Genomic DNA, 20,901 nt, shown 5'->3' on the forward strand with positions numbered 1-20,901 from the left:
AATAATACTGTGCATCACTATCACACACTAGTAACCATGGTAGAATAATACTGTATATCACTATCACACACTAGTAACCATGGTAGAATAATACTGTATGTTAATATCACACACTAGTAACCATGGCAGAATAATACTGTACGTCACTATCACACACTACTAACCATGGTAGAATAATACTGTACGTTAATATCACACACTAGTAACCATGGTAGAATATTACTGTACGTTAATATCACACACTAGTAACCATGGTAGAATAATACTGTATGTCACTATCACACACTAGTAACCATGGTAGAATAATACTGTACGTTAATATCACACACTAGTAACCATGGTAGAATAATACTGTACATCAGTATCACACACTAGTAACCATGGTAGAATAATACTGTACGTCACTATCACACACTAGTAACCATGGTAGAATAATACTGTACGTCACTATCACACACTAGTAACCATGGTAGAATTATACTGTATGTTAATATCACACACTAGTAACCATGGTAGAATAATACTGTACGTTAATATCACACACTAGTAACCATGGTAGAATAATACTGTACATCACTATCACACACTAGTAACCATGGTAGAATAATACTGTACGTTAATATCACACACTAGTAACCATGGTAGCAATAATACTGTACATCACTATCACACACTAGTAACCATGGTAGAATAATACTGTACGTCACTATCACACACTAGTAACCATGGTAGAATAATACTGTACGTCACTATCACACACTAGTAACATGGTAGAATAATACTGTACGTTAATATCACACACTAGTAACCATGGTAGAATAATACTGTGCATCACTATCACACACTAGTAACCATGGTAGAATAATACTGTATATCACTATCACACACTAGTAACCATGGTAGAATAATACTGTATGTTAATATCACACACTAGTAACCATGGTAGAATAATACTGTACATCACTATCACACACTAGTAACCATGGTAGAATAATACTGTACGTCACTATCACACACTAGTAACCATGGTAGAATAATACTGTACGTCACTATGACACACTAGTAACCATGGTAGAATAATACTGTACATCACTATCACACACTAGTAACCATGGTAGAATAATACTGTACGTCACTATCACACACCAGTAACCATGGTAGAATAATACTGTACATCACTATCACACACTAGTAACCACGGTAGAATAATACTGTACGTCACTATCACACACTAGTAACCATGGCAGAATAATACTGTACGTTAATATCACACACTAGTAACCATGGTAGAATAATACTGTACATCACTATCACACACTAGTAACCATGGTAGAATAATACTGTACGTCACTATCACACACTAGTAACCATGGCAGAATAATACTGTACATCCCTATCACACACTAGTAACCATGGTAGAATAATACTGTACGTTAATATCACACACTAGTAACCATGGTAGAATAATACTGTATGTTAATATCACACACTAGTAACCATGGTAGAATAATACTGTACATCACTATCACACACTAGTAACCATGGTAGAATAATACTGTACGTTAATATCACACACTAGTAACCATGGCAGAATAATACTGTACGTTAATATCACACACTAGTAACCATGGTAGAATAATACTGTACATCACTATCACACACTAGTAACCATGGTAGAATAATACTGTACGTCACTATCACACACTAGTAACCATGGCAGAATAATACTGTACATCCCTATCACACACTAGTAACCATGGTGGAATAATACTGTATGTTAATATCACACACTAGTAACCATGGTAGAATAATACTGTACATCACTATCACACACTAGTAACCATGGTAGAATAATACTGTACGTTAATATCACACACTAGTAACCATGGTAGAATAATACTGTACGTCACTATCACACACTAGTAACCATGGTAGAATATTACTGTACATCACTATCACACACTAGTAACCATGGTAGAATAATACTGTATGTTAATATCACACACTAGTAACCATGGTAGAATAATACTGTACATCACTATCACACACTAGTAACCATGGTAGAATAATACTGTACGTTAATATCACACACTAGTAACCATGGTAGAATAATACTGTACATCACTATCACACACTAGTAACCATGGTAGAATAATACTGTACGTCACTATCACACACTAGTAACCATGGTAGAATTATACTGTATGTTAATATCACACACTAGTAACCATGGTAGAATAATACTGTACGTTAATATCACACACTAGTAACCATGGTAGAATAATACTGTACATCACTATCACACACTAGTAACCATGGTAGAATAATACTGTACGTTAATATCACACACTAGTAACCATGGTAGCAATAATACTGTACATCACTATCACACACTAGTAACCATGGTAGAATAATACTGTACGTCACTATCACACACTAGTAACCATGGTAGAATAATACTGCACGTCACTATCACACACTAGTAACCATGGTAGAATAATACTGTACGTTAATATCACACACTAGTAACCATGGTAGAATAATACTGTGCATCACTATCACACACTAGTAACCATGGTAGAATAATACTGTATATCACTATCACACACTAGTAACCATGGTAGAATAATACTGTATGTTAATATCACACACTAGTAACCATGGTAGAATAATACTGTACATCACTATCACACACTAGTAACCATGGTAGAATAATACTGTACGTTAATATCACACACTAGTAACCATGGTAGAATAATACTGTATGTCACTATCACACACTAGTAACCATGGTAGAATATTACTGTACATCACTATCACACACTAGTAACCATGGTAGAATAATACTGTACGTTAATATCACACACTAGTAACCATGGTAGAATAATACTGTACGTTAATATCACACACTAGTAACCATGGTAGAATAATACTGTGCATCACTATCACACACTAGTAACCATGGTAGAATAATACTGTATATCACTATCACACACTAGTAACCATGGTAGAATAATACTGTACATCACTATCACACACTAGTAACCATGGTAGAATAATACTGTACGTCACTATCACACACTAGTAACCATGGTAGAATATTACTGTACGTTAATATCACACACTAGTAACCATGGTAGAATAATACTGTACGTCACTATGACACACTAGTAACCATGGTAGAATAATACTGTACGTTAATATCACACACCAGTAACCATGGTAGAATAATACTGTACGTCACTATCACACACTAGTAACCATGATAGAATAATACTGTACGTTAATATCACACACTAGTAACCATGGTAGAATAATACTGTACGTTAATATCACACACCAGTAACCATGGTAGAATAATACTGTACGTCACTATGACACACTAGTAACCATGGTAGAATAATACTGTACATCACTATCACACACTAGTAACCATGGTAGAATAATACTGTACGTCACTATCACACACCAGTAACCATGGTAGAATAATACTGTACATCACTATCACACACTAGTAACCACGGTAGAATAATACTGTACGTCACTATCACACACTAGTAACCATGGTAGAATAATACTGTATGTTAATATCACACACTAGTAACCATGGCAGAATAATACTGTACGTCACTATCACACACTACTAACCATGGTAGAATAATACTGTACGTTAATATCACACACTAGTAACCATGGTAGAATATTACTGTACGTTAATATCACACACTAGTAACCATGGTAGAATAATACTGTATGTCACTATCACACACTAGTAACCATGGTAGAATAATACTGTACGTTAATATCACACACTAGTAACCATGGTAGAATAATACTGTACATCAGTATCACACACTAGTAACCATGGTAGAATAATACTGTACGTCACTATCACACACTAGTAACCATGGTAGAATAATACTGTACGTCACTATCACACACTAGTAACCATGGTAGAATTATACTGTATGTTAATATCACACACTAGTAACCATGGTAGAATAATACTGTACGTTAATATCACACACTAGTAACCATGGTAGAATAATACTGTACATCACTATCACACACTAGTAACCATGGTAGAATAATACTGTACGTTAATATCACACACTAGTAACCATGGTAGCAATAATACTGTACATCACTATCACACACTAGTAACCATGGTAGAATAATACTGTACGTCACTATCACACACTAGTAACCATGGTAGAATAATACTGTACGTCACTATCACACACTAGTAACATGGTAGAATAATACTGTACGTTAATATCACACACTAGTAACCATGGTAGAATAATACTGTGCATCACTATCACACACTAGTAACCATGGTAGAATAATACTGTATATCACTATCACACACTAGTAACCATGGTAGAATAATACTGTATGTTAATATCACACACTAGTAACCATGGTAGAATAATACTGTACATCACTATCACACACTAGTAACCATGGTAGAATAATACTGTACGTTAATATCACACACTAGTAACCATGGTAGAATAATACTGTATGTCACTATCACACACTAGTAACCATGGTAGAATATTACTGTACATCACTATCACACACTAGTAACCATGGTAGAATAATACTGTACGTTAATATCACACACTAGTAACCATGGTAGAATAATACTGTACGTTAATATCACACACTAGTAACCATGGTAGAATAATACTGTGCATCACTATCACACACTAGTAACCATGGTAGAATAATACTGTATATCACTATCACACACTAGTAACCATGGTAGAATAATACTGTACGTCACTATCACACACTAGTAACCATGGTAGAATTATACTGTATGTTAATATCACACACTAGTAACCATGGTAGAATAATACTGTACGTTAATATCACACACTAGTAACCATGGTAGAATAATACTGTACATCACTATCACACACTAGTAACCATGGTAGAATAATACTGTATGTTAATATCACACACTAGTAACCATGGTAGAATAATACTGTACGTTAATATCACACACTAGTAACCATGGTAGAATAATACTGTACATCACTATCACACACTAGTAACCATGGTAGAATAATACTGTAAGTTAATATCACACACTAGTAACCATGGTAGAATAATACTGTACGTTAATATCACACACTAGTAACCACGGTAGAATAATACTGTACGTTAATATCACACACTAGTAACCATGGTAGAATAATACTGTACGTTAATATCACACACTAGTAACCATGGTAGAATATTACTGTACGTTAATATCACACACTAGTAACCATGGTAGAATAATACTGTACGTTAATCACACACTAGAAACCATGGTAGAATATTACTGTACGTCACTATCACACACTAGTAACCATGGTAGAATAATACTGTACGTCACTATGACACACTAGTAACCATGGTAGAATAATACTGTAAGTTAATATCACACACTAGTAACCATGGTAGAATAATACTGTACGTTAATATCACACACTAGTAACCATGGTAGAATAATACTGTACATCACTATCACACACTAGTAACCATGGTAGAATAATACTGTACGTCACTATCACACACTAGTAACCATGGTAGAATATTACTGTACGTTAATATCACACACTAGTAACCATGGTAGAATAATACTGTACGTCACTATGACACACTAGTAACCATGGTAGAATAATACTGTACGTTAATATCACACACCAGTAACCATGGTAGAATAATACTGTACGTCACTATCACACACTAGTAACCATGATAGAATAATACTGTACGTTAATATCACACACTAGTAACCATGGTAGAATAATACTGTACGTTAATATAACACACCAGTAACCATGGTAGAATAATACTGTACGTCACTATGACACACTAGTAACCATGGTAGAATAATACTGTACATCACTATCACACACTAGTAACCATGGTAGAATAATACTGTACGTCACTATCACACACCAGTAACCATGGTAGAATAATACTGTACATCACTATCACACACTAGTAACCACGGTAGAATAATACTGTACGTCACTATGACACACTAGTAACCATGGTAGAATAATACTGTACATCACTATCACACACTAGTAACCACGGTAGAATAATACTGTACGTCACTATCACACACTAGTAACCATGGCAGAATAATACTGTACGTTAATATCACACACTAGTAACCATGGTAGAATAATACTGTATGTCACTATCACACACTAGTAACCATGGTAGAATAATACTGTACGTCACTATCACACACTGGTAACCATGGTAGAATAATACTGTACCTTAATATCACACACTAGTAACCATGGTAGAATAATACTGTACGTTAATATCACACACTAGTAACCATGGTAGAATAATACTGTGCATCACTATCACACACTAGTAACCATGGTAGAATAATACTGTATATCACTATCACACACTAGTAACCATGGTAGAATAATACTGTACGTCACTATCACACACTAGTAACCATGGTAGAATTATACTGTATGTTAATATCACACACTAGTAACCATGGTAGAATAATACTGTACGTTAATATCACACACTAGTAACCATGGTAGAATAATACTGTACATCACTATCACACACTAGTAACCATGGTAGAATAATACTGTATGTTAATATCACACACTAGTAACCATGGTAGAATAATACTGTACATCACTATCACACACTAGTAACCATGGTAGAATAATACTGTACGTCACTATCACACACTAGTAACCATGGTAGAATAATACTGTACGTCACTATCACACACTAGTAACCATGGTAGAATAATACTCTACGTTAATATCACACACTAGTAACCATGGTAGAATAATACTGTGCATCACTATCACACACTAGTAACCATGGTAGAATAATACTGTATATCACTATCACACACTAGTAACCATGGTAGAATAATACTGTATGTTAATATCACACACTAGTAACCATGGCAGAATAATACTGTACGTCACTATCACACACTACTAACCATGGTAGAATAATACTGTACGTTAATATCACACACTAGTAACCATGGTAGAATATTACTGTACGTTAATATCACACACTAGTAACCATGGTAGAATAATACTGTATGTCACTATCACACACTAGTAACCATGGTAGAATAATACTGTACGTTAATATCACACACTAGTAACCATGGTAGAATAATACTGTACATCAGTATCACACACTAGTAACCATGGTAGAATAATACTGTACGTCACTATCACACACTAGTAACCATGGTAGAATAATACTGTACGTCACTATCACACACTAGTAACCATGGTAGAATTATACTGTATGTTAATATCACACACTAGTAACCATGGTAGAATAATACTGTACGTTAATATCACACACTAGTAACCATGGTAGAATAATACTGTACATCACTATCACACACTAGTAACCATGGTAGAATAATACTGTACGTTAATATCACACACTAGTAACCATGGTAGCAATAATACTGTACATCACTATCACACACTAGTAACCATGGTAGAATAATACTGTACGTCACTATCACACACTAGTAACCATGGTAGAATAATACTGTACGTCACTATCACACACTAGTAACATGGTAGAATAATACTGTACGTTAATATCACACACTAGTAACCATGGTAGAATAATACTGTGCATCACTATCACACACTAGTAACCATGGTAGAATAATACTGTATATCACTATCACACACTAGTAACCATGGTAGAATAATACTGTATGTTAATATCACACACTAGTAACCATGGTAGAATAATACTGTACATCACTATCACACACTAGTAACCATGGTAGAATAATACTGTACGTTAATATCACACACTAGTAACCATGGTAGAATAATACTGTATGTCACTATCACACACTAGTAACCATGGTAGAATATTACTGTACATCACTATCACACACTAGTAACCATGGTAGAATAATACTGTACGTTAATATCACACACTAGTAACCATGGTAGAATAATACTGTACGTTAATATCACACACTAGTAACCATGGTAGAATAATACTGTGCATCACTATCACACACTAGTAACCATGGTAGAATAATACTGTATATCACTATCACACACTAGTAACCATGGTAGAATAATACTGTACGTCACTATCACACACTAGTAACCATGGTAGAATTATACTGTATGTTAATATCACACACTAGTAACCATGGTAGAATAATACTGTACGTTAATATCACACACTAGTAACCATGGTAGAATAATACTGTACATCACTATCACACACTAGTAACCATGGTAGAATAATACTGTACATCACTATCACACACTAGTAACCATGGTAGAATAATACTGTACGTCACTATCACACACTAGTAACCATGGTAGAATATTACTGTACGTTAATATCACACACTAGTAACCATGGTAGAATAATACTGTACGTCACTATGACACACTAGTAACCATGGTAGAATAATACTGTACGTTAATATCACACACCAGTAACCATGGTAGAATAATACTGTACGTCACTATCACACACTAGTAACCATGATAGAATAATACTGTACGTTAATATCACACACTAGTAACCATGGTAGAATAATACTGTACGTTAATATCACACACCAGTAACCATGGTAGAATAATACTGTACGTCACTATGACACACTAGTAACCATGGTAGAATAATACTGTACATCACTATCACACACTAGTAACCATGGTAGAATAATACTGTACGTCACTATCACACACCAGTAACCATGGTAGAATAATACTGTACATCACTATCACACACTAGTAACCACGGTAGAATAATACTGTACGTCACTATCACACACTAGTAACCATGGCAGAATAATACTGTACGTTAATATCACACACTAGTAACCATGGTAGAATAATACTGTACGTCACTATCACACACTAGTAACCATGGTAGAATAATACTGTACGTCACTATGACACACTAGTAACCATGGTAGAATAATACTGTACATCACTATCACACACTAGTAACCATGGTAGAATAATACTGTACGTCACTATCACACACCAGTAACCATGGTAGAATAATACTGTACATCACTATCACACACTAGTAACCACGGTAGAATAATACTGTACGTCACTATCACACACTAGTAACCATGGCAGAATAATACTGTACGTTAATATCACACACTAGTAACCATGGTAGAATAATACTGTACATCACTATCACACACTAGTAACCATGGTAGAATAATACTGTACGTCACTATCACACACTAGTAACCATGGCAGAATAATACTGTACATCCCTATCACACACTAGTAACCATGGTAGAATAATACTGTACGTTAATATCACACACTAGTAACCATGGTAGAATAATACTGTATGTTAATATCACACACTAGTAACCATGGTAGAATAATACTGTACATCACTATCACACACTAGTAACCATGGTAGAATAATACTGTACGTTAATATCACACACTAGTAACCATGGCAGAATAATACTGTACGTTAATATCACACACTAGTAACCATGGTAGAATAATACTGTACATCACTATCACACACTAGTAACCATGGTAGAATAATACTGTACGTCACTATCACACACTAGTAACCATGGCAGAATAATACTGTACATCCCTATCACACACTAGTAACCATGGTGGAATAATACTGTATGTTAATATCACACACTAGTAACCATGGTAGAATAATACTGTACATCACTATCACACACTAGTAACCATGGTAGAATAATACTGTACGTTAATATCACACACTAGTAACCATGGTAGAATAATACTGTACGTCACTATCACACACTAGTAACCATGGTAGAATATTACTGTACATCACTATCACACACTAGTAACCATGGTAGAATAATACTGTATGTTAATATCACACACTAGTAACCATGGTAGAATAATACTGTACATCACTATCACACACTAGTAACCATGGTAGAATAATACTGTACGTTAATATCACACACTAGTAACCATGGTAGAATAATACTGTACATCACTATCACACACTAGTAACCATGGTAGAATAATACTGTACGTCACTATCACACACTAGTAACCATGGTAGAATTATACTGTATGTTAATATCACACACTAGTAACCATGGTAGAATAATACTGTACGTTAATATCACACACTAGTAACCATGGTAGAATAATACTGTACATCACTATCACACACTAGTAACCATGGAATATCACACACTAGTAACCATGGTAGAATAATACTGTACATCACTATCACACACTAGTAACCATGGTAGAATAATACTGTACGTTAATATCACACACTAGTAACCATGGTAGCAATAATACTGTACATCACTATCACACACTAGTAACCATGGTAGAATAATACTGTACGTCACTATCACACACTAGTAACCATGGTAGAATAATACTGCACGTCACTATCACACACTAGTAACCATGGTAGAATAATACTGTACGTTAATATCACACACTAGTAACCATGGTAGAATAATACTGTGCATCACTATCACACACTAGTAACCATGGTAGAATAATACTGTATATCACTATCACACACTAGTAACCATGGTAGAATAATACTGTATGTTAATATCACACACTAGTAACCATGGTAGAATAATACTGTACATCACTATCACACACTAGTAACCATGGTAGAATAATACTGTACGTTAATATCACACACTAGTAACCATGGTAGAATAATACTGTATGTCACTATCACACACTAGTAACCATGGTAGAATATTACTGTACATCACTATCACACACTAGTAACCATGGTAGAATAATACTGTACGTTAATATCACACACTAGTAACCATGGTAGAATAATACTGTACGTTAATATCACACACTAGTAACCATGGTAGAATAATACTGTGCATCACTATCACACACTAGTAACCATGGTAGAATAATACTGTATATCACTATCACACACTAGTAACCATGGTAGAATAATACTGTACATCACTATCACACACTAGTAACCATGGTAGAATAATACTGTACGTCACTATCACACACTAGTAACCATGGTAGAATATTACTGTACGTTAATATCACACACTAGTAACCATGGTAGAATAATACTGTACGTCACTATGACACACTAGTAACCATGGTAGAATAATACTGTACGTTAATATCACACACCAGTAACCATGGTAGAATAATACTGTACGTCACTATCACACACTAGTAACCATGATAGAATAATACTGTACGTTAATATCACACACTAGTAACCATGGTAGAATAATACTGTACGTTAATATCACACACCAGTAACCATGGTAGAATAATACTGTACGTCACTATGACACACTAGTAACCATGGTAGAATAATACTGTACATCACTATCACACACTAGTAACCATGGTAGAATAATACTGTACGTCACTATCACACACCAGTAACCATGGTAGAATAATACTGTACATCACTATCACACACTAGTAACCACGGTAGAATAATACTGTACGTCACTATCACACACTAGTAACCATGGTAGAATAATACTGTATGTTAATATCACACACTAGTAACCATGGCAGAATAATACTGTACGTCACTATCACACACTACTAACCATGGTAGAATAATACTGTACGTTAATATCACACACTAGTAACCATGGTAGAATATTACTGTACGTTAATATCACACACTAGTAACCATGGTAGAATAATACTGTATGTCACTATCACACACTAGTAACCATGGTAGAATAATACTGTACCACTAGTAACCATGGTAGAATTATACTGTATGTTAATATCACACACTAGTAACCATGGTAGAATAATACTGTACGTTAACCTCTTGGGGCTAGGTGGGACGCTAGCGTGCCACCCGTGGTGCACTCCATCAACAGCAGGTGCATTTCAAGAGCGGCAAATTTGAATCCAAATAAATGTCAAAATTCAAATTTTTCAAAAATACAACTATGTTACACCATTTGAAAGATAAACATCTCCTTAATCTAACCACGTTTTACGATTTCAAAAAGGTTTTACGGCGAAAGCATAAATTTAGAGTATGTTAGGACAGTACATTTACAAGAGTTGTGTGTAATGTTTTGTCAAGTCAAAGACAGGGTCACCAAAACCATAAAACCAGCTAAAATGATACACTAACCTTTTACAATCTCCATCAGATGACACTCCTAGGACATTATGTTAGACAATGCATGCATTTTTAGTTCTATCAAGTTCATATTTATATACAAAAACAGCGTTTTACTATGGCATTGATGTTGAGGAAATCGTTTCCCTCCAATAACCGGCAGTCAAGTCAGCGTCACAAATTAAATAATTAAAATTAGAAAACATTGGTAAAATATTATATTGTCATTTAAAGAATTATAGATTTACATCTTTTGAACGCAATCAACTTGCCAGATTTAAAAATAACCTTACTGGGAAATCACACTTTGCAATAATCTGAGCACTGTGCCCAGAAAAATACGCGTTGCGATACAGACTAGACGTCATGTTGGGGAGATCTAAAATCGAAAATACTATGTAAATAATCCATTACCTTTGATTCTCTTCATCAGATGTCACTTCCAGGTATCACAGGTCCATAACGAATGTAGTTTTGTTCAAAAAAGCTCATCATTTATGTCCAAAAATCTCCGTCTCGTTAGCACATGATGTAAGCCAGCCGGACTTCTCGTCATGAACGAGGGGAAAAAATATATTTCCGTTCGTTCAAACATGTCAAACGTTGTATAGCATAAATCATTAGGGCCTTTTTTAACCAGAACATGAATAATATTCAAGGTGGACGAATGCATAGCCTTTTATAACGTATTGGAACGAGGGTACCCAACATGAAGTAGCGCGCCAGGTGTCTAATGGGACATCACCGTTCCATGGCTCTTGTTCGGTCAGATCTCCCTCCAGAAGACTCAAAACACTTTGTAAAGGCTGGTGACATCTAGTGGAAGCAATAGGAAGTGCCAAAATATTCCTAAACCCCTGTGTTTTTCAATGGGATAGGTTTGAAGTCAATACAACACATCAGGTATCCACTTCCTGTCAGAAAATGTCTCAGGGTTTTGCCTGCCAAATGAGTTCTGTTATACTCACAGACACCATTCAAACAGTTTTGGAAACTTTAGAGTGTTTTCTATCCATATATAATAAGTATATGCATATTCTAGTTACTGGGTAGGATTAGTAACCAGATTAAATCGGGTACATTTTTTTTATCCAGACGTGCAAATGCTGCCCCCTAGACCCAACAGGTTAATATCACACACTAGTAACCATGGTAGAATAATACTGTACATCACTATCACACACTAGTAACCATGGTAGAATAATACTGTACGTTAATATCACACACTAGTAACCACGGTAGAATAATACTGTACGTTAATATCACACACTAGTAACCATGGTAGAATAATACTGTACGTTAATATCACACACTAGTAACCATGGTAGAATATTACTGTACGTTAATATCACACACTAGTAACCATGGTAGAATAATACTGTACGTTAATCACACACTAGAAACCATGGTAGAATATTACTGTACGTCACTATCACACACTAGTAACCATGGTAGAATAATACTGTACGTCACTATGACACACTAGTAACCATGGTAGAATAATACTGTAAGTTAATATCACACACTAGTAACCATGGTAGAATAATACTGTACGTTAATATCACACACTAGTAACCATGGTAGAATAATACTGTACATCACTATCACACACTAGTAACCATGGTAGAATAATACTGTACGTCACTATCACACACTAGTAACCATGGTAGAATATTACTGTACGTTAATATCACACACTAGTAACCATGGTAGAATAATACTGTACGTCACTATGACACACTAGTAACCATGGTAGAATAATACTGTACGTTAATATCACACACCAGTAACCATGGTAGAATAATACTGTACGTCACTATCACACACTAGTAACCATGATAGAATAATACTGTACGTTAATATCACACACTAGTAACCATGGTAGAATAATACTGTACGTTAATATCACACACCAGTAACCATGGTAGAATAATACTGTACGTCACTATGACACACTAGTAACCATGGTAGAATAATACTGTACATCACTATCACACACTAGTAACCATGGTAGAATAATACTGTACGTCACTATCACACACCAGTAACCATGGTAGAATAATACTGTACATCACTATCACACACTAGTAACCACGGTAGAATAATACTGTACGTCACTATCACACACTAGTAACCATGGCAGAATAATACTGTACGTTAATATCACACACTAGTAACCATGGTAGAATAATACTGTACGTCACTATCACACACTAGTAACCATGGTAGAATAATACTGTACGTCACTATGACACACTAGTAACCATGGTAGAATAATACTGTACATCACTATCACACACTAGTAACCATGGTAGAATAATACTGTACGTCACTATCACACACCAGTAACCATGGTAGAATAATACTGTACATCACTATCACACACTAGTAACCACGGTAGAATAATACTGTACGTCACTATCACACACTAGTAACCATGGCAGAATAATACTGTACGTTAATATCACACACTAGTAACCATGGTAGAATAATACTGTACATCACTATCACACACTAGTAACCATGGTAGAATAATACTGTACGTCACTATCACACACTAGTAACCATGGCAGAATAATACTGTACATCCCTATCACACACTAGTAACCATGGTAGAATAATACTGTACGTTAATATCACACACTAGTAACCATGGTAGAATAATACTGTATGTTAATATCACACACTAGTAACCATGGTAGAATAATACTGTACATCACTATCACACACTAGTAACCATGGTAGAATAATACTGTACGTTAATATCACACACTAGTAACCATGGCAGAATAATACTGTACGTTAATATCACACACTAGTAACCATGGTAGAATAATACTGTACATCACTATCACACACTAGTAACCATGGTAGAATAATACTGTACGTCACTATCACACACTAGTAACCATGGCAGAATAATACTGTACATCCCTATCACACACTAGTAACCATGGTGGAATAATACTGTATGTTAATATCACACACTAGTAACCATGGTAGAATAATACTGTACATCACTATCACACACTAGTAACCATGGTAGCATAATACTGTACGTTAATATCACACACTAGTAACCATGGTAGAATAATACTGTACGTCACTATCACACACTAGTAACCATGGTAGAATATTACTGTACATCACTATCACACACTAGTAACCATGGTAGAATAATACTGTATGTTAATATCACACACTAGTAACCATGGTAGAATAATACTGTACATCACTATCACACACTAGTAACCATGGTAGAATAATACTGTACGTTAATATCACACACTAGTAACCATGGTAGAATAATACTGTACATCACTATCACACACTAGTAACCATGGTAGAATAATACTGTACGTCACTATCACACACTAGTAACCATGGTAGAATTATACTGTATGTTAATATCACACACTAGTAACCATGGTAGAATAATACTGTACGTTAATATCACACACTAGTAACCATGGTAGAATAATACTGTACATCACTATCACACACTAGTAACCATGGTAGAATAATACTGTACGTTAATATCACACACTAGTAACCATGGTAGCAATAATACTGTACATCACTATCACACACTAGTAACCATGGTAGAATAATACTGTACGTCACTATCACACACTAGTAACCATGGTAGAATAATACTGCACGTCACTATCACACACTAGTAACCATGGTAGAATAATACTGTACGTTAATATCACACACTAGTAACCATGGTAGAATAATACTGTGCATCACTATCACACACTAGTAACCATGGTAGAATAATACTGTATATCACTATCACACACTAGTAACCATGGTAGAATAATACTGTACGTTAATATCACACACTAGTAACCATGGTAGAATAATACTGTACATCACTATCACACACTAGTAACCATGGTAGAATAATACTGTACGTCACTATCACACACTAGTAACCATGGTAGAATTATACTGTATGTTAATATCACACACTAGTAACCATGGTAGAATAATACTGTACATCACTATCACACACTAGTAACCATGGTAGAATAATACTGTACGTTAATATCACACACTAGTAACCATGGTAGAATAATACTGTACGTCACTATCACACACTAGTAACCATGGTAGAATATTACTGTACATCACTATCACACACTAGTAACCATGGTAGAATAATACTGTACGTTAATATCACACACTAGTAACCATGGTAGAATAATACTGTACATCACTATCACACACTAGTAACCATGGTAGAATAATACTGTACGTTAATATCACACACTAGTAACCATGGTAGAATAATACTGTACATCAGTATCACACACTAGTAACCATGGTAGAATAATACTGTACGTCACTATCACACACTAGTAACCATGGTAGAATAATACTGTACGTCACTATCACACACTAGTAACCATGGTAGAATTATACTGTATGTTAATATCACACACTAGTAACCATGGTAGAATAATACTGTACGTTAATATCACACACTAGTAACCATGGTAGAATAATACTGTACATCACTATCACACACTAGTAACCATGGTAGAATAATACTGTACGTTAATATCACACACTAGTAACCATGGTAGCAATAATACTGTACATCACTATCACACACTAGTAACCATGGTAGAATAATACTGTACGTCACTATCACACACTAGTAACCATGGTAGAATAATACTGTACGTCACTATCACACACTAGTAACATGGTAGAATAATACTGTACGTTAATATCACACACTAGTAACCATGGTAGAATAATACTGTGCATCACTATCACACACTAGTAACCATGGTAGAATAATACTGTATATCACTATCACACACTAGTAACCATGGTAGAATAATACTGTATGTTAATATCACACACTAGTAACCATGGTAGAATAATACTGTACATCACTATCACACACTAGTAACCATGGTAGAATAATACTGTACGTTAATATCACACACTAGTAACCATGGTAGAATAATACTGTATGTCACTATCACACACTAGTAACCATGGTAGAATATTACTGTACATCACTATCACACACTAGTAACCATGGTAGAATAATACTGTACCTTAATATCACACACTAGTAACCATGGTAGAATAATACTGTACGTTAATATCACACACTAGTAACCATGGTAGAATAATACTGTGCATCACTATCACACACTAGTAACCATGGTAGAATAATACTGTATATCACTATCACACACTAGTAACCATGGTAGAATAATACTGTACGTCACTATCACACACTAGTAACCATGGTAGAATTATACTGTATGTTAATATCACACACTAGTAACCATGGTAGAATAATACTGTACGTTAATATCACACACTAGTAACCATGGTAGAATAATACTGTACATCACTATCACACACTAGTAACCATGGTAGAATAATACTGTATGTTAATATCACACACTAGTAACCATGGTAGAATAATACTGTACATCACTATCACACACTAGTAACCATGGTAGAATAATACTGTACGTCACTATCACACACTAGTAACCATGGTAGAATAATACTGTACGTCACTATCACACACTAGTAACCATGGTAGAATAATACTCTACGTTAATATCACACACTAGTAACCATGGTAGAATAATACTGTGCATCACTATCACACACTAGTAACCATGGTAGAATAATACTGTATATCACTATCACACACTAGTAACCATGGTAGAATAATACTGTATGTTAATATCACACACTAGTAACCATGGCAGAATAATACTGTACGTCACTATCACACACTACTAACCATGGTAGAATAATACTGTACGTTAATATCACACACTAGTAACCATGGTAGAATATTACTGTACGTTAATATCACACACTAGTAACCATGGTAGAATAATACTGTATGTCACTATCACACACTAGTAACCATGGTAGAATAATACTGTACGTTAATATCACACACTAGTAACCATGGTAGAATAATACTGTACATCAGTATCACACACTAGTAACCATGGTAGAATAATACTGTACGTCACTATCACACACTAGTAACCATGGTAGAATAATACTGTACGTCACTATCACACACTAGTAACCATGGTAGAATTATACTGTATGTTAATATCACACACTAGTAACCATGGTAGAATAATACTGTACGTTAATATCACACACTAGTAACCATGGTAGAATAATACTGTACATCACTATCACACACTAGTAACCATGGTAGAATAATACTGTACGTTAATATCACACACTAGTAACCATGGTAGCAATAATACTGTACATCACTATCACACACTAGTAACCATGGTAGAATAATACTGTACGTCACTATCACACACTAGTAACCATGGTAGAATAATACTGTACGTCACTATCACACACTAGTAACATGGTAGAATAATACTGTACGTTAATATCACACACTAGTAACCATGGTAGAATAATACTGTGCATCACTATCACACACTAGTAACCATGGTAGAATAATACTGTATATCACTATCACACACTAGTAACCATGGTAGAATAATACTGTATGTTAATATCACACACTAGTAACCATGGTAGAATAATACTGTACATCACTATCACACACTAGTAACCATGGTAGAATAATACTGTACGTTAATATCACACACTAGTAACCATGGTAGAATAATACTGTATGTCACTATCACACACTAGTAACCATGGTAGAATATTACTGTACATCACTATCACACACTAGTAACCATGGTAGAATAATACTGTACGTTAATATCACACACTAGTAACCATGGTAGAATAATACTGTACGTTAATATCACACACTAGTAACCATGGTAGAATAATACTGTGCATCACTATCACACACTAGTAACCATGGTAGAATAATACTGTATATCACTATCACACACTAGTAACCATGGTAGAATAATACTGTACGTCACTATCACACACTAGTAACCATGGTAGAATTATACTGTATGTTAATATCACACACTAGTAACCATGGTAGAATAATACTGTACGTTAATATCACACACTAGTAACCATGGTAGAATAATACTGTACATCACTATCACACACTAGTAACCATGGTAGAATAATACTGTATGTTAATATCACACACTAGTAACCATGGTAGAATAATACTGTACATCACTATCACACACTAGTAACCATGGTAGAATAATACTGTACGTCACTATCACACACTAGTAACCATGGTAGAATAATACTGTACGTCACTATCACACACTAGTAACCATGGTAGAATAATACTCTACGTTAATATCACACACTAGTAACCATGGTAGAATAATACTGTGCATCACTATCACACACTAGTAACCATGGTAGAATAATACTGTATATCACTATCACACACTAGTAACCATGGTAGAATAATACTGTATGTTAATATCACACACTAGTAACCATGGCAGAATAATACTGTACGTCACTATCACACACTAGTAACCATGGTAGAATAATACTGTACGTTAATATCACACACTAGTAACCATGGTAGAATATTACTGTACGTTAATATCACACACTAGTAACCATGGTAGAATAATACTGTATGTCACTATCACACACTAGTAACCATGGTAGAATAATACTGTACGTTAATATCACACACTAGTAACCATGGTAGAATAATACTGTACATCACTATCACACACTAGTAACCATGGTAGAATAATACTGTACATCACTATCAGACACTAGTAACCATGGTAGAATAAGTTATCTTCTTCTCTCTCTTTAGTATGTAGGCAGGGATGTCACTACTAGTGACAGAGTGACACTGAGAAGTTCAGTCATTGTCATAAAGAGGGGACAGAGGACAGGGGACAGAGGGAACAGGGGACAGAGGACAGGGGACAGAGGACAGGGGACAGAGGACAGGGGACACTGAGAAGTTCAGTCCTTGTCATAAAGAGGGGACAGGGGGGACAGAGGACAGGGGACAGGGCTCTTTTCCTCTCTTCTTTCTGCCATTCATTCTCTGCTCTGTAACAAGGTGAAAAAACCCTCCCACCCTCCAACTCTAACTTTCTCTCTTTCTCTGTCTCTCCTCCTATTATTTTCCTCCCCTCCTTTCTCTCGCTCTTTCTCCATTCCTCTCCTCCCCCTTTCTCTCCCTTTTCTCCTAGCTCTCCCTCTCCGGTCCTCTCTCTCCCTATCCCCTCTTCCTCCATCTCTCCACCCTCCTCTCTTCAGTCCCCTCTCTCTCTCTCCCCTCCTTTCTCTCTCTCCATTATTCTCCTCTCTTCAGTCCCCCCTCTCTCTCTCTCTCTCTCTCTCCTCTCTCTCCATTCTTCTCCTCTCTTCAGTCCCCTTTCTCTCTCTCTCTCTCTCTCTCTCTCTCTCACTACCCTCCTTTCTCTCTCTCCATTCTTCTCCTATCTTCAGTCCCCTCTCTCTCTCTCTCTCTCCTCTCTCTCCATTCTTCTCCTCTCTTCAGTCCCCTTTCTCTCTCCATTCTTCTCCTCTCTCATCTCATCAGTCCTGTCCTCTCCTGACAGAGGGAGGATTAAAACACGGATGGACGTATCGCTGCTATCCAGATCCTGTTCCACAACACATTGATATTCACGGTTACACCTCTGCTACTGCAAGGTTAAGAGCCATCTATATGATTACAGCCTACTGGGGCTTTGTCCTCTACAACTGCTGCTATTCAACAGACTCTAAACCACACACGTTTCACACCATCAATTCATATAGAGAGACAGAGGAGGA

The 20,901-nt window shown here is 35.5% G+C and overlaps 1 protein-coding gene across 2 annotated transcripts in view; it reads right to left on the bottom strand.

Moving 5' to 3' along the window:
* The window catches only part of LOC106591860 (dedicator of cytokinesis protein 1), a 747,377-nt gene that overhangs the window by 229,390 nt on the left and 497,086 nt on the right, over positions 1-20,901 (bottom strand). The window lies entirely within an intron of this gene.

This window comes from Salmo salar, chromosome 01 (genome assembly GCF_965601325.2).
Source record: "Salmo salar chromosome 01, fSalSal1, whole genome shotgun sequence".
NCBI classification, from domain to species: Eukaryota; Metazoa; Chordata; class Actinopteri; order Salmoniformes; family Salmonidae; genus Salmo; species Salmo salar.